Raw genomic sequence first — 22203 nt, 5'->3', positions numbered from 1 at the left:
TAAATCATAAGAAGAAGCCATAAAGGTTGAAGAATTTTCTGGACAGATTCCTTGCTTTATAGAGAAATATTTAAAATATTGCTTAGCTGAAAATAAGCAACAGATTTTTTTAAAGATTTATTTATTTATTTTAGAGAGTGTGCACGCACATGTGGAGGGGAGGGTCAGAGGGAGAGAATCTTCAAGCTGACTCCCTGCTGAGCACAGAGCCCCTCCCAGCTCAATCCCAGGACACATGAGATTATGACCTGAGCCAAAAACAAGGGTTGGAGGCTTAACCGACTGAGCCCCCCAGGTGCCCCAATAAGCAACAGTTTTAAGAAGGCCAAGCAGCTTTCACTTTTATGTCTTTGGAAGCCCTGAGTTACCATATTAAAATCTGGCTACCCTGCCAGAAAAACCACTTGCAGAGAGTGTTGTGCCTTCGCTTTCTCAAACTGCGAGACCATGTGTGGGGAAAGAGGACCCGACACATAGTGAGAAGGAAGACCCAGCCATCTCAGTATCCCTGTTGAGGTCAGCCCCACCTGCCCCACCAAATAAATGCAGGCATATGAGTGACCCACTGGTGAGACCAGCAGGAGAACTGCCCAGCTGATTTCAGAATCCAGACTTCAGAATCACGAGCCAGTGAAATAGTTGTTACTTGAAGCCACTGAGTTTGGGGTGGATGCTGTGCAGCAATAAAAAAAAAAAAAACAACACCTCAACCATTGGTTCTTGAATGGGTGTGATTTTGGCCCCCCAGAGGATATTTGGCAATGTCTAGAAGCCATTTTGGTTGTCATACTATGGGTACAGGTACTAGCGGCATCAAGTGGATAGATGTCAGGAATGCTGCTCAACATCATACAAGGTGGGCGCCTGGGTGGCTCAGTCGTTAAGCGTCTGCCTTCGGCTCAGGTCATGATCCCAGGGTCCTGGGATCGAGCCCCGTGTCGGGCTCCCTGCTCCGTGGGGAGTCGGCTTCTCCCTCTGCCTCTGCTCCCCCCAGCACCCCCGCTTGTGTTCGTACTCTCTCTCAAATAAATAAAATTTTTAAAAAATAACATCCTACAATGCACAAGACAAAGAATTATTTGGCCCAAGATGTCAATAGTGCCATGGATGAGAAATGTGGATCTACATGAAGGGTATATGTATTTATGGCTTTGGTAAGTAATTGTCAGTCTTTCATAGAGGCTCTGCCCATGTATTTTCCCCAGAGCAATTATGAGAATCTCTCTCACCAGCAGCATTTATCACCATGCACATGGATATGTAGATATAACTACTGAGAAGGCAGTCGCTTGACCAACTGAGCCACCCAGGCGCCCTGCACCTATTTTTGTCATAGGAAAAATACCATCACTCTGGCATGTATTTGTGTAATCATAATCAAGGACGAGGGTCCTTTCACATATACAAGAGTCGTGTGTAGTTCCTCTGCTGTGACTTGTCTATTCATACCCTTTGCTCCTTTTTCTACTGGGCTGTTGTCCTTATTTGTCATTGATTTGTAAAAGCTCTATATATGTTAAGGCAATTATCCCTTTGTTTGTGATTTGAGTTGAAAGTATGATTTCCCAGTTTCGCAGACTGATGCAGGGTGGTAAATAGCTAGAAAACAAACTATACTAAGACAACCACACTTAAATGAAAAAACATGTTTGTAAACTACAGCTTGAACCAGTGTCAGAAACTAACAGGGGATGTGTTGAGGAAAGAAAACTAGTATCTGCTGGCAAAAACCACACAATGAGGGGCAGAAAGAGCAGTGTGTAGGGGGCTGAAGAGACGGGGTGTCATTGTCAGGGAAGAGAAAGCCCCCTCTGAGGCCAGACTGTGAACCTGAGAGACTGAATTTCAAACTGTAGGAAATTATTTAAAGCAGTGGATGATACCACAGGTCAAAGATCAGGCTCTAAGTTCAGTCTGTAAGCTCCCCTTTACCTTTTGAACCGTTGGAGTCTTGTCCCTCTCTCAGTCTTGCTGATAAAAAAAAAAGAAAGAAAGAAAGGAAAGGGCTACCAACGAGAGACACATAATAAGCAGGGTTCTGGAGCCACACTGTTTCAGATCAAGTCAGCATACCACCTACTTGCTGTGTGACTTTGGCTGACTTACTTCAGCTCTCTGGGCCTCCATTTCCTTATCTGTAAAATGCGACTAACCGTAGTACCCACCCCTACAGAGTTATTATGACAGTAAATGAGTTAATAAATGTGAAGCATTTAGAAGAGTACCTGGTACGTATATGCATATGGTTAAAGTTATTTAATGTTATTGGGGCACCTGGGTGGCTCAGTCGGTTAGGCATCTGACTTTTTTTTTTTTTTAAGATATTTTTTATTTATTTGACAGAGAGACAGAGAACACAGGTAGGCAGAGGGGCAGGCAGAGGGAAAGGGAGAAGCAGGCTCTCTGCTGAGCAGGGAGCCCGATGCGGGGCTCGATCCCAGGACCCTGGGGTCGTGACCTGAGCCAAAAGCAGTCGCTTAACCAACTGAGCCACCCAGGCGCCCCAGCATCTGACTTTTGATTTCAGCTCAGGTCATGATCTCAGGGTCATGGGATCGAGCCCCACCTCAGGCTCCATGCTCAGCGGGGAGTCGGCTTGTCTCTCTCCCTCTGCTCCTCCCCCACTCATGCTCTCTCTCAAATAAATAAATATCTTTAAAAAAGAAAAATAAAGTTATTTGATGTTATTAGTACACACTAATATACACACATACTTAGTCTATTTCAGACAAGTAACACAGTATCTCAGATTTTCAACCACTGTTGTATACAATTATCCTTATTTCACAGTAAAGAAACTGAGGCTCAGGAAAAGGAAATAAGATCCACTTTTTTCATCACCTTTGGGTCATCTCCCAATATTAAAGAAAGTAGTATCTTTACAAGGAAAGCTTGTAGAAAAAAAATATATATATATCTTACACAAGCAACCAGAAACCACCTTCAAGTATAGGAAGGGTTAGCGTGAGGACCAGAAATTAACGTTACTCTGTTGCTCCGGGGGCAGAAGCGCTATCAATGGGTAGAAAAATCAAGGGATGTAGAATCTGGTTCGACCTTATGAAGAAGTTGCTGTTTATACTTTCCAATGTAGCTCCAGTTCCTAGCCCAGTGCTTGGCAACAGCTCTCAAAAAATATTTGCTGAATGAATGTATAAATGAAGACCTTTCCGAATGGCACAGACGGCCTCAGGAGCACTCCATCCCGGCATAAGAAGAGGCTATAGCTAAGCACCTGACGGAAAGCTGGAAGAAATGATAGTGACATACAACTATGCTATCTGAGTCTTCAGGAGGAAAAATGATCCTAGAGAATATGCAGTAGAGAAGTTCTTCTCAGAACCACTCAGGGACTGAATTCTGGCTTTAAAAGTTTCTGTACAACAGGTGAAAGTAACTTCAAAGGGGACCCTTGTCAAATGCTTCTGTTGTTTTTGTGGGACACAGGTTTCAAGAGGCAAGACCGCTCTAGTGATATTTTTATACAGGTAAAAACAAGTAAAGGAAAAAATCTGTAAGCAGCATGCCTTGGCAAGAAAAAAAAAGAAAGAAAGAAGGGATGGTTCAAAAGGGCATTGGCAACATATAAAGTTTTAATAGAAATGAATGATAATTCCTACCATTTGAAGATTTATGATGTGCCAAGCACTGTGAGAAACCGAAGTCTCAATGGAAAAATGAGTTATCTTCCAATTTTTGGAGGTACTGGAGCCAGAGAGACCAAGTTCAAATTCTGACCGGAACATTTAATCATTGTTTCACTCTAGGCAAGCTTCCCACATCCTCTGGTCTTCAGTTTTGTCACATGTAAATCAACAAAATTGGAGATAAATAATTCCACACAGATAGAACACACTAGATGCAAAACGTCTCCCACAGGACCCAGTATATTTTGGCACCCCCCCCCCACTCCCCCGCAGCCTGTACAATATAAGGAGCTGCCTATGACAGCTGAGAATGACCAAGGATTAAATGGCTTGCTTCATGAGCGAGGGAGTTCTCCATCTCTGGAGGTGTTTATGCACAGGCTAGCAGCTACATGTGAACAGCAACACTTACATAATGCTTCCTACGTGCCAGGAACTGCTGTGTGTGATTTATAGATATTTACGATTCTGCTGATCTTCCCAACCCTATGAGGTAGATACGACTGTTACCCACATTTTACAGATGAGGGAACTAGGGAGTAGCTAAGTGGTTTGAGCAGGTGCCAGAAATTTCGCTCTTAACCACTTCACTAACTGCCTGTAAGCAATAGCATGAAGGACATTTCGCTCTTAGTGGTTGTGTGGTGGAGTCCATGACCTTGACGTTCCTTCCAGCACAGAGATCCCACGCGCCCATAATCTCTGCCTAGTTGAACAGCTAAAGGGCTTCGACCACGACGGACAAAAGAGCTCAAAGGAGAAGCAGTAGATGCCCGCACGGGGGGCGGCCCCAGGCGCAGCGCGTCCCACGCTCCGAGAGCGCCCCTCGGACAGGGGCTGCTCTGACCCACAGGACACCTGGCAGGCCAAGGCCGGGCCGCGAAGCGAAGGCGTTTCCCGGAGCCAGACCCTAGGTGTCACCAGTGTGACAGCACGGCCACTCCTCCGTCCGTCCTCTGCACGCGGCTTGCCACAGGAAGTAACACTGTCAGCGGCGCGGAGCTGGGGCGCTGACGCACGGAGGGCGGAAAGGGTGTGGGTGCGAGAACCGCGAGCCCGGCTGTTTGTGCCCGCGGCGCCCTGCAGCCGTGCCCCGCCCCGCCGCCCCGCCGCCCCGCCGCCCCGCCGCCCCGCGCTTCCTTGCCCCGCGCCCCGCGCTTCCTTGCCCCGCGCCCCGCGCTTCCTTGCCCCGCGCCCCGCGCTTCCTTGCCCCGCGCCCCGCGCTTCCTTGCCCCGCAGCGGCTCCGAGGGTGGGCAATGCACCGCCCGGAGCTCCAACTTTGGTTTTAAAGGTTATTGCCGCGGATTTAGGCTTGGGGTTTGGACTTTGAGGGGGAAGGGGAACATAACAGGACTTTTCTTCGTTTGTTTCCCTCTGCCTTGAACTGCATTTAGATTTAACGTCTCAGGCTAACTCAGTCGGCTGGAGAAGATAATAAAGCCGTGCTGACTTACATGTGCATATTATTGAAGAGAATGCTCTCACAAACTGTCGTGTTTGATCCTCCTAACACACCTGTGAAATAGGACAAGGGTTAGCATCCCCATTATACAGATGAGAACGGTGAGGTTCGAGGAGACGGTAAACAGGGCTCAAAACGGTATTCACTTTGTCTCCAAGAGATTTAAAAAAAAAAAAAATCCCTGGTTTTTAAATTAAATACTTTGTATAGTGAGCCCATGTAATATATAAAGACTCGGCATTATTCAAACTCCTTATTCATCATCTCCTTCCCACCCCCCACCCCCCGCCAATATATTTGCTCGTCACAAGAGGAAAAAAGTTATAACCCAGAGCAAGGAAGAAGACAGTTCTAGATGAAAAGAGACTTAAAATACACACTAAGTGCACTAAGTGTGGTTCTTGACCCAATCCTCATTTGAATGAATCAATGAAAGGGATATTTGGGATCAAATGCGAAATTTTGAATATAGACTAGGAATTAGGTAACATTAAGGAATTATTGTTAATTTTTGTCAGGGACGATGATGGTATTGTAGTTATAAAGAAAAATGTTCTTGTTTTTAGAGCTTCCCTGTGACATCTTTAAAATATGTTAGCGGGATGCCTGACAGGCTCAGTGGGTTAGTGTCCGCCTTCTACTCAGGTCATGAGCCCAGGATCGTGGGATCTAGTCCCACACTGGGAATCTTTGCTCAGCAGGGAGCCTGCTTCTCCCTCTGCCTGCCGCCCCCCTTGCTTGTGCTCTCTCTCTCTCTCTCTCTGACAAATAAGTAAAATCTAAAAAATAAAATGTTAGCAAAAAACTAATACATAAATAATAAATAAAATGAAATATATGAGCAAAAAATAATAAGCATGTGTGACAATATACTGACAATTGTTAACTCTAGGTTACGGATATACATATAGCTGTTTATTTTACTATTCTATTTTTTTTGAGGTTTAAATTTTTCATAATGAGGTAAAAAAACTGCTGAGAAAAACAGTGACTCATTCTTCCTTTTACAGTTAAGCGCCTTTGTCTTTTTAATTTTTTTGTATTTTGACATTTTCCTTGACTACCTTTCAGTGTATAGAAAATTTGGTGGGTGGGGCGCCTGGCTGGCTCAGTTGGAGGAGTCCCACATCAGGGGTAGAGATTACTTAAATAAATAAACTTAAAAAAAAAAAAAGAAAATTTAGTGTGAAACATAAATGGGGGAAGAGGCCTCACGTTACATTTGACTGAAATTCTACAGCTATAATTGTCTTTGATCAGACCCTATAGATTACAAATGGGAGCCTAATACATAGAATGTGAAAAAATTCCTCGTTAAAGAAAAGAAAATGGTGCTCTGAAGGATTTTTTTTTTCCTTTTTGCTTCTCATTTTGAAACCATTCAAACTTACAGGACTTGCAAGAATAGTATGAGGGGTGGCTGGGTGATGGACATTGGGGAGGGTATGTGCTACGGTGAGCGCTGTGAATTGTGCAAGACTGTTGAATCACAGATCTGTACTTTGAAACAAATAATGGAATATATGTTAAAAAAAAAGAAGAAGAAGATAGCAGGAGGGGAAGAATGAAGGGGAGTAAGTCGGAGGGGGAGACGAACCATGAGAGACGATGGACTCTGAAAAACAAACTGAGGGTTCTAGAGGGGAGGGGGGTGGGGGGATGGGTTAGCCTGGTGATGGGTATTAAAGAGGGCACGTTCTGCGTGGAGCACTGGGTGTTATGAACAAACAATGAATCATGGAACACTACACCAAAACAAATTATGTAATATATGGTGATTAACGTAACAATAAAAATTTAAAAAAAAAAGAATAGTCTGAGGACTCCTGTGGACCCTTCACCCAGATACATCTATTGTTAACACTTGGTCATATTTGCTCAGCACTCTTTCTATCCACACAGTTATATGTATTTTTTCTGGACCATTTGAAAGTAAACAGCAGACATCATTCCCTTTTACCACTGACTACTTCAGTATGGATCTCATGGGAATGGGGACTTTTTTACATAACAACACAATTATCAAATTCAGGAATTTTTAGCATACACAGTTCCTATTCAAACTGCCAATTGGCCCAACAACGTCCTTTGTAGTATCTTACCCAAATCCAGAATTCAGGATCAAACCTTTGTGCATTGCCTTTGGTTGGTGCCTCTTTTTAGTTCCTCTTAATCTGGAACAGCCTGTTAGCCTTCCTCTGTCTTTCAAGACATGAAGAATGAAGAGTACAGTCCAGTTGTTGTGTATAATTTCCCTTAATTTAGGCAGAAAACCTACTAACACTCTTTAATTATAATTCCAAGAATTTACCAATTCAACCTCTCTCTTCTTCAAGATCTATAATTACACTTACAGGAGAAGAGAAAAATTGAACTGTTAAAACTTGAAAATATATATAAAGAATATTATTCTCCCAGAGGAGATTCAGAGAGACCTCGCTGGTGAATGAAATTAGTTAAATAAATTTACATGATAATATCAGATTTAAACTAAGTGAAAAGATTAACTGGTGACTAATAATTTGGCAATAAAACATACTACAAAGTGAATCTCTAGTGATCTCTAAAAGTTTGGGTTTCTTTTATTTTAATTAATTTTTTTTTTTTTTTTTTTTTTTTTTTTTTTTTTTTACTTTAAAAAAGGGGCACCTGGGTGGCTCAGTTGGTTAAACGTCTACCTTCAGCTCAGGTCATGATCCCAGGAGCCTGGGATCAAGCCCCACATCAGGCTCGCTGCTCAGTAGAGAATTTGCTTCTCCCTTTCTCTCTCCCTCTGCCTCTCCCCCTATTCATGCTCCCTCTCTATCTCAAGTAAATAAATAAAATCTTTAAATAAATAAATAAATATCAAACAGGGGTGCCTGCCTGGCTCAGTTCATAGAGCATGTGACTCTTGATCTCAGGGTCATGAGTTCAAGCACCACATTGGGCATGAAGGGTATTTTAAAAAACAAAACAAAACAAAAAACAGCAAACAAACAAAAGCCTTAAAAAATAGCATACTTTTTTTCTTAATCTGGGATGTCTAAAATATGTTTATACAAAAATAAGAAAATCAAATCACAACTTAAGATACCTTCCATAATGTGGATTCTGAGATAGAAGGAACCTTAGAGATTATCCAAGCAACTGATATTTTACAGAAAAAAAAGAAACACCAAAACCCAGACTGTATCCTACAGACATACTCAGACAAGTGTACATGGGTGTTTGTACATGGATATTCCCCCAGTACTGTTTATAATAATGGTGGGGGGAAGGAAATGATCTCAATGCCCATCAATGAGAGGGTTTTTTTTTCATTAGGCAAATTTTTCAGAAGTTATTTTTAAAAATTTTGGGGGGGTTGCCTGACTGGCTCAGTCAGTAGAGGATACAAGGCCTGATGTCAGGGTCATGAGTTCAAACCCCACGTTGGGCGTGGAGCCTACTTTAAAAAATAATAAAAATAGGGGCACTTGGGTGGCTCAGTTGTTAAGCGTCTGCCTTCAACTCAGGTCATGATCCCAGAGTCCTGGGATCGAGCCCCGCATCGGGCTTCCTGCTCAGCCCCCCTGATTGTGTTCCCTTTCTCTCTAGGTCTCTCTCTGTCAAATAAATAAATAAAATCTTTAATAAAAAATAATAAAAACAAAGTTTTAAAAATAAGTTTTTATTATGAGTTTTTAAAAAATGTTTTGTCAATATATTAGACTCTATAGCCATTAAATAATAACACAAATGTGTATTTCATGAAACATGTCTATTATACATGAAATGGTAAAGCAAACTCTAAAATATCATCTTAAGTATAATCCCCCCTTTTTAAAGTAAATGTGTACAGGGGCGCCTGGGTGGCTCAGTCGTTAAGCATCTGCCTTCGGCTCAGGTCATGATCCCAGGGTCCTGGGATCGAGTCACGCATCGAGCCCCTCATGGGGCTCCCTGCTCGGCGGGAAGCCTGCTTCTCCCTCTCCCACTCCCCCTGCTGTGTCCCTTCTCTCGCTGTCTCTCTCTGTCAAATAAATAAATAAAATCTTTAAAAAAAAAAATAAAGTAAATGCGTACAGGTGTGTGTGGGAACTGAAAAAAATCTGAAAATAAATATACCAAAATATCACTAGTGATGGATGGCCTCCAGGCAAGACTAGAATTAATTTCAATTGACTATTTAATCTTTAGTAAAGTGTGAATTTTATAGCATTATTTCATTAAACAGGAAAAATAAAGTTATTTTCATTGCAAGAAGAAGCAAGTATCTTTTTTTCATTTTTACTCCAACCAGTGAGTATTAACCATGTCCCAAAGCGTGTGGAACAATGCTATGGAATCGTTACGGGCTGAAGACATTATTCTTTTTTTTTTTTTAAGATTTTATTTATTTATTTGACAGAGAGAGACACAGTGAGAGAGGGAACACAAGCAGGGGGAGCGGGAGAGGGAGAAGCAGGCTTCCCATGGAGCAGGGAGCACAACGTGGGGCTCCATCCCAGGACCCTGGGATCATGACCTGAGCCAAAAGCAGCCGCTTAATGACTGAGCCACCCAGGCGCCCCAAGACATTAATAATATCCAAGATCAGAATTGCAGTAAAGACAACAGGGAAGAAAGCCTATCTGAAAGAGGAATTATGTCACTGGGATCAGAATGTGGAAAAAAAACCAAAAACAGAGTATGTCTCACTCATTTGAGAACGACATGCTGTGGGAAATTTTTTGGATGAATGAGAAGGATGGATGGATGGATGGATGGATGGATGGATGAATGGACAGGCAGATGGATGGATGAACGGACTTCAATATGTGTGAATGTGCATGGCATACCATTCCATAAAGAACTGGAGGCAGCTGGGAAGAGGGTTGAACAGCTAGATTGATCTAGGTTTTCATTCTTTAGTATTTATGGTCAACTTTCACAGTGACTGTACTTTTTTCATGTTATTACACCCTCCTAAGGAAGAGAAGGGAGAAGTTCAGGCCTCTGCTACTCCTCCAATCTCTGCCCAATATATGGCAACAAAGAGTGGATGAAAGCATGGTGAAGAGCGATAACCACCACTATTTGAGGAATTTTTAACCTCTGGAGGTGGTGTGGGGCCCCTGCAAAATCCAGAAATATGAACACCCAATTCTGGCTCTATTTCAGGAGATTCTTGAGCCCCCAGAATCCCACCCATTAATTTCACTGAAGTTCACCAAGTCCGTGTTAAGAACTCCCAAGGTAACCTGTAGCAAGAAGGACTGGACCTGGGCACCTGGGTGGCTCAGATGGTTAAGCTGAGCCTTCGGCTCAGGTCATGATCCCAGGGTCCTGGGATCGAGTCCCGCATCGGGCTCCCTGCTCGGAAGGGGGCCTGCTTCCTCCTCTCCCCCTGCTGCTCCCCCTGCTTTTGCTCTTTCGCTCTTTCTGTCAAATAAATAAATAAAATCTTAAAAAAAAAAAAAAGAAGGACTGGACCTGGCAGTGACAGGCAGAACGGACCATAAAAGCTTTAAAGTTCAAGCCCTTGTATTTCTATTTGACAAGGGGATCTTCCTTGAATATAGCTGCAGCAAACAGGCACTTAAAATTAGGAAGGAGGGGCACCTGGGTGGCTCAGTCGTTAAGCGTCTGCCTTCGGCTCAGGTCATGATCCCAGGGTCCTGGGATCGAGCCCCACGTTGTGCTCCCTGCTCCGCGAGAAGCCTGCTTCTCCCTCTCCCACTCCCCCTGCTTGTGTTCCCTCTCTCACTGTGTCTCTCTGTGTCAAATAAATAAATAAAATCTTTAAAAAAAAAAAAAAGAGTCCATGATTCCTCACGAAGGAAAAGAAAGACAACTGAGGGTGCATTTATTTATTCAACAAATCTATATTGAGTTTTCTCTGTATGCCAGGCCTTGTTCCAGGAGCTGGAGACAGAACAAGGAACAAAACAAAGCCAGCCACGTGGAATGAGCTTTCCTGTTGAGGCGGGGCAGGAAGACAATAAACAGGTAAACAAGCAATTATTTGATATCATGTCACCATGTAACAAGTGCCAGAAAGAAAAATGCAGTAGGGGAAAGAGAAAAAGAGCAATGGGGAGCTTTTATGACAGAGGAGAGTTAGGGAAGGCTTGGCTGAGAAAAAGCACTTGAACAGACACCAGAATGAAGTGAAGGAGCGAGTCATGCAAGCATCTGGGGAAAGAGTTTTCCAGGAAAACAGAACAGGAAATGCAAAAGCCCTGGAGAGGGAATGTGCTCCATGTGTTAGAAACAGCTAGGAGGCCACTGTGGGTGAGGGAGGTGGTCAGGGGAGATGGTGGAGCGAAGTCCAGGACGTTAGCTGGTGTCAAACCACGTAAAGGCTTGGAGGCCACAGGAGGGGTTTTGAATTGTCTTCTAAGAGTCATGGGAACCCACCAGAAGGAGGCTTTTCAGAAGGGCAGTATCACCATCTGACTTGTATTTTATGATGGGTCATTCCAGCTGCTATGTGGAAAAGAGACAGAAGGAGGGTAAATACGAAAGCAGAGAAGAGAAAAGAGAATGTGTATTTTTCCCTTTCCACATGGTACTGGTGATTTTTGGTGGCCCCAGGAAAGAGAACATAGATATAAAAATTACTGGATCAAACCGAATGCTTCAGACCAGTTCGTTCTACCAGTATGTCACCAACATCCGGTTGATGGGCCCTGGAAATGAGACAGCAGTCTCCCACCTAATGTTAGCTGTGATATTGTGATTTATAATAATATATGTTTGGTCTTTGTCCCCATTTCTAGCACAGAGCTTTTTTTTTTAAGATTTTTATTTATTTATTTGAAGGAGAGTGAGAGGGATCACAGAGGGAGAGGGAAAAGCAGACTTGCCACTGAGCAGGGAGCCTGATGTGGGTCTCGATCCTAGGACCCTGAGACCCGACCTGAGCTAAAGGCAGATGCTTAACCAACTGAGCCACCGACGCACCCCGGTCACAGAGCTTCTAAAACCCTTAGAATTTCCTAAGTGATGAGAGTGACAACAGTGTCTCTGGTTGTATTAATAAGTCATCTTTAAGACTGAACCTAAGGATGGAGGCTGGTTACCTGGGGAAGCAACCACATGACTCGAGGGTTGGAACTTTCAGTCCCATCCACCCTCCTGATCTCTGGGGAAAGGAGAGGGGTCGGATGTTGAATCAATCCCCAGTGGCCAGTAATTTAATCAATCATTCCTATGTAATGAAGCCTCCATGAAAACCCAAGAGGACAGGGTTCAGAGGGCTTCCAGGTTGGTGAACACATGGAGATTTGGGGAGAGTGGCTTGCTCTAGAGAGAGCATGGAAGCTCCACGTCCTCCCTTGCCCCATACCTTGCCCTCCACATCTCTTGCATCTAGCTGCTCCTGAGTTATATTCTTTTATAATCAACCAGTAATCTAGTAAGTAAGATGTTTCTTTGAGTTCTGTGATCCCCTCTAGCAAATTAATCAACCCTAAGTTGAGGGTCTTGGGAACGTCCCATCTATAGCTGGCCAGTCTGAAGCCTACGTGACAAGCTGACTTGTGATTGGTATCTAATGTGGGGAGGTAAGGGGCAGTCTTGTAGGACTGAGCCTTTAACCTGTGGAATATGACACTACCTCTAAGTAGATAGTGTCAGAATTGATTTGACTTGTAGGACACCCTACTGGTATCTGAAAATGGCTTGGTGGTGTGTGAGGCCACAGGTGTGGCCCATACCTCCTTGTTAAGCAACGAACAACATTGTATCCTAGCATCTAAAGGATTTAGGCATTTGGTCTCCATCATACTTCCAATAATTCACCAGTCTGGCACCTGTAGAATGAATCTGGTGGGATGATTGTAGACTCAAACTCAACTGAGTAGTAGCCTGATCATTGCTGCCAGGCCAGATGTAGCATCTTAGATAGAGTTTAATATGGCCTCAGGCAAATAGACTGCAGAGGACCTGTCAATAGATATTCCTAGACACCATGTTGCTGTTGGACACTGGTACCCAGCAATAACAGTTGTAAGCACAGATGATAATCTAGCTTGACTTCTGAGACAAGTCTCAGCCCTGGAGGTCTAAACCAATAATACCCCACTCTGAAAAGGTAATCGAGATAACAGTTGAAGTCTCTTTCTTCCTCCAGTCTAGAAGAGTGTCAAGATGTCTTTCCATAAGCCAGCAAAAAGAATGAAATATTGCCATTTGCAACAACGTGGATGGAACTAGAGGGTAATATGCTAAGCGAAGCCAGTCAGTCAGAGAAAGACAAATACCATTTGATATCACTCATATGTGGAATTTAAGAAACAAAACAGATGAACATAGGGAAAGGGAAGGAAAAATAAGATAAGATAAAAACAGAGGGAAGCAAACCATAAGAGACTCCTAACTATATAGGGAACAAATTGAGGGCTGCTGGAGAGGAAGGGGTAGAGGGATGGGGTAACTGGGTGATGGGCAGTTAAGGAGGGCACTTGATGTAATGAGCACTCGGTGTTATATGCAACTGATGAATCACTAAATTCTACCCTTGAAACTAATAATACATTATATGTTAACTAAATTGAATTTAAATAAAGAATTTTTTAAAAATATATCTTTCCAGGGACGCCTGGGTGGCTCAGTCAGTTAAGTGGCTGCCTTCGGCCCAGGTCATGATCCCAGGGTCCTGGGATCGAGTCCCACATCGGGGGGCGTAAGCCCTCAGAGAGTGGTGCTGGCTGAGGCTCAGAATGCAGGGAAAGGCAAACCCAGGCTCAGGAGATGTGTCTATTCCTGAGAATAAACAGCTGGCCCTTCCAAGATAAACGGGACCCAATATACGCAACTTCTTCCCTAAGATCTGTGGCTGGCAGCTGGACATTCATCGGTGGCTGTCTTGGTAAGTGGAAATCAATAACGCTTGTTCCCTGCATAGTCTCTGTCCCCACTACCATGGACACTTGATTCACTTGTCTATCATGCCAGCAATAAAATGGCCAATGACAGGGGCTGGCCGTCATTCAACTGACCAGACCATTTTGTCTACTTGGTTATTTACTGCCTCTTCTGTAGATGCTCTCTGAGAGATGTTAGTATTTGAGACGTTTCATGCCTACTCCTGTATTTCTATTCATATATCCCTATGCCAGACCTCCTTGTCTGTAGCCTTCCAATCTCCTTTTGCCTTCCAGACCCCTGTTCAACTGGCCAGGCCAACTGCCACTGCCCATGAGTTCTTATATATTCTAACCTCAGGCTACATCTCTTCCGCACAGAGTACACCACTCAGAGTTCTATCCACTGGGAGGATTTTCCCTTGCTGTTGTCTTTTAAGGCTGCGGAGAGGGCTCTAGGAAAGATACCATCCTGGGTACCTGGGTGGCTCAGTCGGTTAAATGTCTGCCTTCGGCTCAGGTCATGATCCCAGGGTCCTGGGATTGAGCCCCACATCGGGCTCCTTACACGGCCAGGAGCCTGCCTCTCCCTCTCCCTCTGCCGCTCACCCTCCTTGTGCTCCCTCTTTCTCTCTGTCAAATAAATAAATAAAATATTAGAAAAAAAAAAAAAGAAGATACCATCCATTTTTAGCTTGCACTCACATGCGGGGTGGACCCATCTGCCAATCAAACTTGACCCTTTTCTCATTCTTTGGTTGGTCATGCAGAATTGCAGAATGCCCATACAACCATGAGCATGAGCTGGAGGGACCATGGGGTGGGGGGAATCTGAGATCCTGCTCTCATGCAGCTTACTTGTACACTCTGGTCCTGCTTATTCTCAATTCTGGATGTAGCACCTTCATTTTATGATGGATGGCTGATAGGACCCACTTATTTATGACTTGGTTGATCAGCCCCAGTTCACGATGAGAAGTTTTACTGCATGATCACTTGGTGACCAATTGATAGGCCTGCCTTCTATCCTGACCAGAGCTTTACAGAATGACAGGAGTCATTTTCCAAAGGCATGTGATTCTCTACTACAGATAGCATGGCCTTACTCTCCATACCCAAGGCGCTGAATCGTGATCCCCCACTGGAACTGGCCACAAATCTATACAGCATCTTTTCCTACCATTGAGAGCTCCGATACCGTGGGGGCTGCAGGCTCACACGGCCTGAGTGATCACCCTGGACCCGAGACAGAGTGCTTTCCTGCCCAAGGGCCCGCACAGATCCGGCAGTCTTGTATGTCACTGAGTATAAGAACTGCAGCAGTAACCAAAAACTACATATGCCTTCAAGTTTTCATCTATTTTTGAAAAACATGACAGTGAAGGGGGTTGAAACCTGGAGGACCCAGCAGAAATACTTCAATTTGCATGTAAGGACCCAGCCCGGGTAAATAAAACCTAGAGAATACAACCCCAAAACCATCTAGGATCTTTTTTCTTCCTGAGGCATGCAAATATCAAACTTTCTAGTTGATTAGCCAGGCATGAGAGTTCTACCTTGAAAACAAAAGAGTACATCCTGTTGTCCTCATGTCTTGATCTCAAATAGGTTCTTGTCAGCTATTAATACATTGCATTTTTTAAGCAGAGGAAGTGGTAGGGCAAATTATTTTCTCAAAGGCTCAGAAAGGTGCCATGCTCCATTTCCCCCCACCACACGCTCAGCACATAAGATGTTGTCTAGCAGGGAGAGCTCACTGGAAGACCAGTGCCCAAGATTTTTATGGGGGACTGCTCCGACAGGCACTCTGTGCTCAGCATGTCTCAAATTCCAGACTCCCCGAAGGAAATCAGGTGTTTGGCATAAACCATATCACTTGCACATTTCAGCCCAGTAAGCAACTCTTAATGAGACAATGGTGGGAACCCTTCCCAAATCCAAACTGCCAAACTTTCAAGCAGACCTTTCAAACGGGGGCAACCTCAGGACTGCTATGTCTGTCTATCCTACGTCTTCTAACTCTTTTCTGCATATAGGCGTTATTATCCTTCTTAAAATATATTTTATATTTTTACACTTTATGTTTTTCTACTTAGGTTACATATTTATTTAAAATATTTATATTATATTTTTACATATTTATTTAAAATATTTATATTTTTACCTATTTATTTAAAATATTTATATTGTATTTTTAGGGCACCTGGGTGGCTCAGTCAGTTACGTGTCTGCCTTCTGCTCAGGTTATGATCCCGGGATCCTGGGATCGAGTCCCACATCAGGCTCCCTGCTCAGCAGACAGCCTGCTTCTCTGTCTCCCTCTGCTGCTCCCCCTGCTTGTGCTCTCTCTCTGTCAAATAAATAAATAAAATCTTTAAAAAAATAAAAAGAAAAAAAGAAACTCAAATAGGCTGATATCTTGCTCAAGACCATACTGGTCATATATGGTAAAGCCAGTATCCAGGGCGCCTGGGTGGCTCAGTTGGTTAAGCAACTGCCTTCGGCTCAGGTCATGATCCTGGAGTCCCGGGATCGAGTCCCACATCGGGCTCCCTGCTCAGCAGGGAGTCTGCTTCTCCCTCTGACCCTCTTCCCTCTCATGCTCTCTATCTCTCATTCTCTCTCTCTCAAATAAATAAATAAAATCTTAAAAAAAAAAAAAAAAAAGCCAGTATCCGAACCTCAGTATATGCAGTTTACTACTACGTTGTAATGTCTCAAATTATAGCATCTAACATACGTAAAATGTTTTCATATTGAGATTATCTTACATACATACAGATTCCTCTATGAATAAATTCTTCCACTGATAATTATAGCTGCTCCCAGTCTACAGACAGAAGGAAGAAAAGGAAGAGCTTTTAGTCTCAGTATTTCTCACTTCTAAGATTTTCTAAGTCAGGAGATCATGCAACTCTGGATCTCAGGGTTGTAGGTTTGAGCCCTACCTTCGGTGTAGAGACTTAATTAAAAATAAAACCTAAAATGGGCACTTGGGTGGCTCAGCTGGTTGAGTGTCCAACTCTTGATTTCAGCTCAGGTCATGATATCAGGGTCATGAGATCGAGCCCCACTACAGGCTCCCCGCTAAGCAGGGAATCTGCTTGAGAGTCTCTCCGCTCCCCCCCACACTCATGCTCTCTCTCTCAAATAAATAACTCTTAAAAAAAAAAAAAACTAACTAAAAAAAAACATAAAATATATCAAATCATTCCCTTGTTAACAAGGTCTGCCCTCAGGAGAAACTCTTTGACCGGAGCCTAACCTGCTGGGGTTTATCAGAGTCCATTAGGGAAATACCCAATTCCACCTAGCTTTCCGAATGGGAGAAAAGAAGCCCCCAGCTCCAGCCCAGGCTAGCCACCCTGTCCCACCTTTCCGGTGCTCATGAGGAGAGGAGGAAAATACGAGAAGCGCCTTGAAGCTCATAGTCCACAGGCACAGGCTCACCGAAAGACTGAGACCTAATCACAGCACCACAGAACGCTTCTCCCCCCCTTCACCATTCAAAGTACGTGGATGGGACGGACACAGGAAAAACAGACTCACATACAGAGCACAAACTGGCGGTTGCCGGAATGGAAGGCGGGTGAGGGCATGGGTGACTAGGAAACAGCGGTACAAAGTTCCAGTTATAAAATAAACAAGTACAGCATAGGGAATATAGTCAATACCACTGGTCATAAAAATGAAGAAATAACATGTGTATTTGTGAGCCTTTTAACCCAAAAATAAGGCCTGCCACGAAAAGTGTTTATCCACTCTCTTCACTGTACTAAAGCACAACTACAAAAAAGATAAATACGTTGTCTAAAGATAATAATGAATCAATCTATTCTTACCCTCTTCTGCAGTGCAGAGAAACTACTTTGTAGCAGTCTAAACCCGGGTGTGGTCTCTGTAAGCTCCTTGCATTTGATTTGCAAAGCAGAAAAGGATCCTCTTGGGGCGCCTGGGTGGCTCAGTCGGTTAAGCATCTGCCTTCGGCTCAGGTCATGATCCCAGGGTCCTGGGATCGAGCCCTGCATCGGGTTCCTTGCTCAGCGGGGAGCCTGCTTCTCCCTCTCCCACTCCCCCTGCTTGGGGTTCCCTCTCTCATTGTCTCTGTCAAACAAATAAATAAAATCTTAAAAAAAAAAAAGAAAAGGATCCTCTTATGGGGCATTATTTCTATATCAGCACAACAAATACTTTGATCAACTGCCCAATCCTAACAATATGAGGGGCCATTCATGATTCATCTCAGCCACACATATTTCCTACCAAATCATAGAAGCTTTATATAAATGCATTGGGTTGGGGCGCCTGGGTGGCTCTGTCGTTAAGCGTCTGCCTTCGGCTCAGGTCATGCGGGGTCCTGGGATCGAGCCCCTCGTCGGGCTCCCTGCTCCGCGGGGAGCCTGCTTCTCCCTCTCCCACTCCCCCTGCTTGTGTTCCTTCTCTCACTGTGTCTCTCTCTGTCAAATAAATAAATAAAATCTTAAAAAAAATTAATAATAAATAAATAAATAAACGCATTGGGTTTAGGCTTTAGGAAGGAAGTCAGTGGTTACTTCAATCACCCCTTGGCCCATATGTCCTTCCTTTGTCTCCCTAAACAATGCTTTTAAAACCCAAATGCCACTCTCAGCCTTGGTGAACATTTCCGCCCCATAATTTGCAAATGAAGTGAGCTTGAGCAAACTACTGTGACTTTCTGGATCTCCGTTTTTCTCATCTGTAAAATGGGGATAAGAATAATATTTTTCTCATGAAACGACTATAAGGATTTCATGATATAATTCATGTAAAGCTCTTGGCACGCTGTGTGACATTAAAAAAATATTCAGTTAATTTTATTTGTTTCTCACTATAATCACAAGGGCCATTAAATGATCACTGGCAATCTTTTTTGAAATCTGTGCAATCTATTAGAACGGACATCGTTCTCTCTCTCCTTCCTCTCTCTCTCTCCCTTATTTTTTTTACCGATAGCATTTATGTAATGTTAGCATTATTCTTATCTCTGGGGGCTGGATATTGGGAAAGTCATGGAAAGATCCAAATGGGGCCTTTGGTGCCAAGTGCTGGGAGTTTTGGGACCCACCGGGGACTTTTCCAGGGCTCATGAGCAGGAGCTGAATGGCACAAGATGCCAGACAGCAGGAAACTGAGCACCAGCCGAGACCTGGAGATCACTTTGGAACTGGGAATGGAGGCTGCATTTGCTGGCACTTTCTTGTAATTTTTCCTGATAAACTTCTGCTTATTTGGCACGTGGGTTGCTAAGGTGAGGGGCTGATGGGAGGGAATTGTGCAACAGGTGGTCCTAATATATTTAAACTTGACTAAAGTTTACTCCTTCGAGATAAAACTGTAACAGTACATATCTAGCTGCCAAGATGCCAGTGAGCATCGTAAGCTTAGACTGGCGTATCTTTCCTACATTTCCTTGTGACCCAGAAAGCCACCGCTAGGGCCCCACAGTAGTGGGGTTTGGTGAGGAGTGGGGAGTACTGGTAGCAGTTAAGAGTTTGCGTATTAAAGGATCTGGTTTTGGGGGCACCTGGGTGGCTCAGATGGTTAAGCATCTGCCTTCGGCTCAGGTCATGATCTCCAGGTCCTGGGATCGAGCCCCACATCTGGCTCCCAGCTCAGCGGGGAGCCTGCTTCTCCCTCTGCCCCTGCTTGTGCTCTCTCTGCCTCTCTCCTTCAAACGAATGAATTAAAAAAAATAAGGGATCTGGTTTTTATTGTGATGAGAATTTCACAATTTATGCAAATATCAAATCATTATGTTGTACACCTGAAATTAATGTTATATGCCAATAATACCTCAATAATAATAATAATAATAAAGCCCCTCCCCCAAAAAGATCTAGAACATTTTACCTTAAGTTGTAAAAAAAAAAGCTTGAGATTTGGAGTCACAAAGATCTGGAGGTCAAAGCTTGCTTCCACCACTTAGAGCTCGGTGTCCTTGGATATGTTCATTTACCTCTGGAACCTTAGAAAATAGGACAACAGCGTCTGTTTTCACTACTTCAGGATTGTTAAAAGAATCAAATGGAGGGTGCCTGGCTGGCTTAGTTGGTGGAGCGTGCAACTGTTGATCTCAGGGTTGTAAGTTTGAGCCCCACATTGGGTGTAGAGATGACTTAAAAATAAAAATTAAAAAATCTAAGAGTCAAATGGATTAAAAATTGTGGAAATGCGTTATGAAATGCCACACGTCATAACAATAATATGGTACTACCTAAATACCTTGGAGTGAGGCCTCATATAACATTTTCAGAGAAAGGTGCTGCTTCCTGCCTCCCAGAATGAGCTGAATGAACTGAATTAGGTGACACTCCCCGATAATCCAGCCATTTAATGAGCACCCCTAATAAAAACTCTGAAAAAGGGACACCTGGCTGGCTCATTTGGTAGAGTACCATGACTCTTGATTTTGGGTTCATGAGTTGTAGCCCCATGTTGAGTATAAAGTTTACTTAAAAAAAAAGAAAAGAAAAGAAAAAAATATATACTCTGGAAAAGTACTACATTCAACATAATCTTTTTAAACCTGTTAATTGAGGGTGCCTGGGTGGCTCAGATGGTTAAGCGTCGGCCTTCGGCTCAGGTCATGATCCCAGGGTCCCGGGATAGAGTCCCTCATTGGGCTCCTTGCTCAGCGGGGAGTCTGCTTCTCCCTCTCCCTCTGCCTCTCCCCCTGCTTGTTGTCTCTCTGTCTCTCTCGCAAATGAATAAATAAACTCTTTAAAAAAAATAAAAATAAACCTGTTAATTGCTGGGGCTCCTGGGTGGCTCAGTTGTTGGGCATCTTCCTTAGGCTCAGGTCACGATTCCAGGGTCCTGGGATCGAGCCCCACATCGGGCTCCCTGCTCCGCGGGAACCCTGTTTCTCCCTCTCCCTCTGCCCTTGCTTGTGTTCCCTCTCTCTCTGTGTCTCTCTCTATCAAATAAATAAAATCTTAAAAAAAAAAAACTTGTTAATTGCCTTCTCTCTTAAGTTTCTCCGTATGAAACACTATACTTAAAACAAAATTAAAACTGTAGAATTAAAAGTTCACCCAATATTTAAAATGACAAGCCTGGTCATTTATTTATTAAAAAAAAAACTAAAATAGAGATTGGAAGTAGTGCAGGTCCCTTCAGACCTTACCTAAATAGAAAGAACAAAGCTAAATTTAGTGACACTTGAAAAATATTATCTAGAGGAATAACAGTATGATCTGTAAGCCACTTCAGCTTATCTCTCTGAAAGATGCCATTAGCAAGTGGGAGTAAGGTTGCTAAATATTTTTCAGGTTGATTTGGCAACCTAATAAAAGGTTTGACAGACCGTGCCTCAGTTTCCTTGTAATAAGTATTTATGAGTCGTTATCAGGCAAAGGTCAAGGTTTCTGTACTCAGGGCTACAGTTTTTAACAATGTGCCTCTAGCTTCGAGAAGATTTTTTTAAATAAGGAAATTAAGGCAGAGTGCTTTTAATTTTTATTTATATGATTAATTTTTGTCTTTGAATATTTATTCTATCATGTGACATACATAAATGTTGTAAGGGCTTGAATTTGCCTGAGCCCATTAATAACAGCAGAGCAAGTCAAATTTCAACCTATGTGAAGGTCATAGTTGCCTAAGATCATATTTTTTAAACATATGCTTCCATTTTCTATCCGTTCTGTCTTCAAAGATGCCACATCCTTTGCAAAGAACATGACCAAAATATAAAGGTGTATTTTCCAACTCTGCAGGATATTTTTCACTTCACTGAAACATAATACATAGATTTCATGTGGAACATTTAAAATTAATAGAGTGCCTATATTAAGATTTAATTTGTTTTTAATTGTCTTTGTCCATTGAAAGGAAAACTTTTCTTCATCATATGCTGTATTTTACAAGGTTTGCAACAACATTTTCAAAAGAATTTTCCTCTCAGTCCGAATAGTCTTTTTTCTTCTTAGTTATGCAATAAATGGAACTATGCGAAAGAAGCTATCAGTTTAAAAATACATGGCAATATAAAAGGCTTTTGTTTTCTCTTGCTTTGAGGAAATTCACAATAGTGGTGTAGCAAGGTTGGCAGGGGTGATCCTAGAGAGAAAAGGAGGCCCCCTTGCCTCACTTTCAAGTGTTGAAACTGAACTTGTATTCTAGGTCTTCTACTAGAATATTTTGCATAGACAAAGAGAACATTTTTTTTTTAAGGAAGTGTTTCGTAATATTTATGGGAAATAAAAATAAGGTGGAAGCAACTCATACTGCACTGTGATGTTAGGCTGCCTGTGACAG

The 22203-nt window shown here is 43.0% G+C and overlaps 1 long non-coding RNA gene across 1 annotated transcript; it reads right to left on the bottom strand.

Moving 5' to 3' along the window:
* Positions 1–10911: 10911 nt before the first annotated feature.
* On the bottom strand, positions 10912–20747 carry LOC113934289. Its single transcript, XR_003523616.1, has 4 exons — positions 20686–20747; positions 19795–19909; positions 11474–11542; positions 10912–11030 (listed from the first exon to the last, which is right to left on the bottom strand). It is a non-coding gene; the product is annotated as an uncharacterized LOC113934289 (long non-coding RNA).
* Between the last annotated feature and the right edge of the window lie 1456 nt (positions 20748–22203).

The sequence above is a fragment of the Zalophus californianus genome, chromosome 13, assembly GCF_009762305.2.
Source record: "Zalophus californianus isolate mZalCal1 chromosome 13, mZalCal1.pri.v2, whole genome shotgun sequence".
Taxonomy (NCBI): Eukaryota; Metazoa; Chordata; class Mammalia; order Carnivora; family Otariidae; genus Zalophus; species Zalophus californianus.
This window is presented reverse-complemented; position numbering and strand designations above follow the sequence as displayed.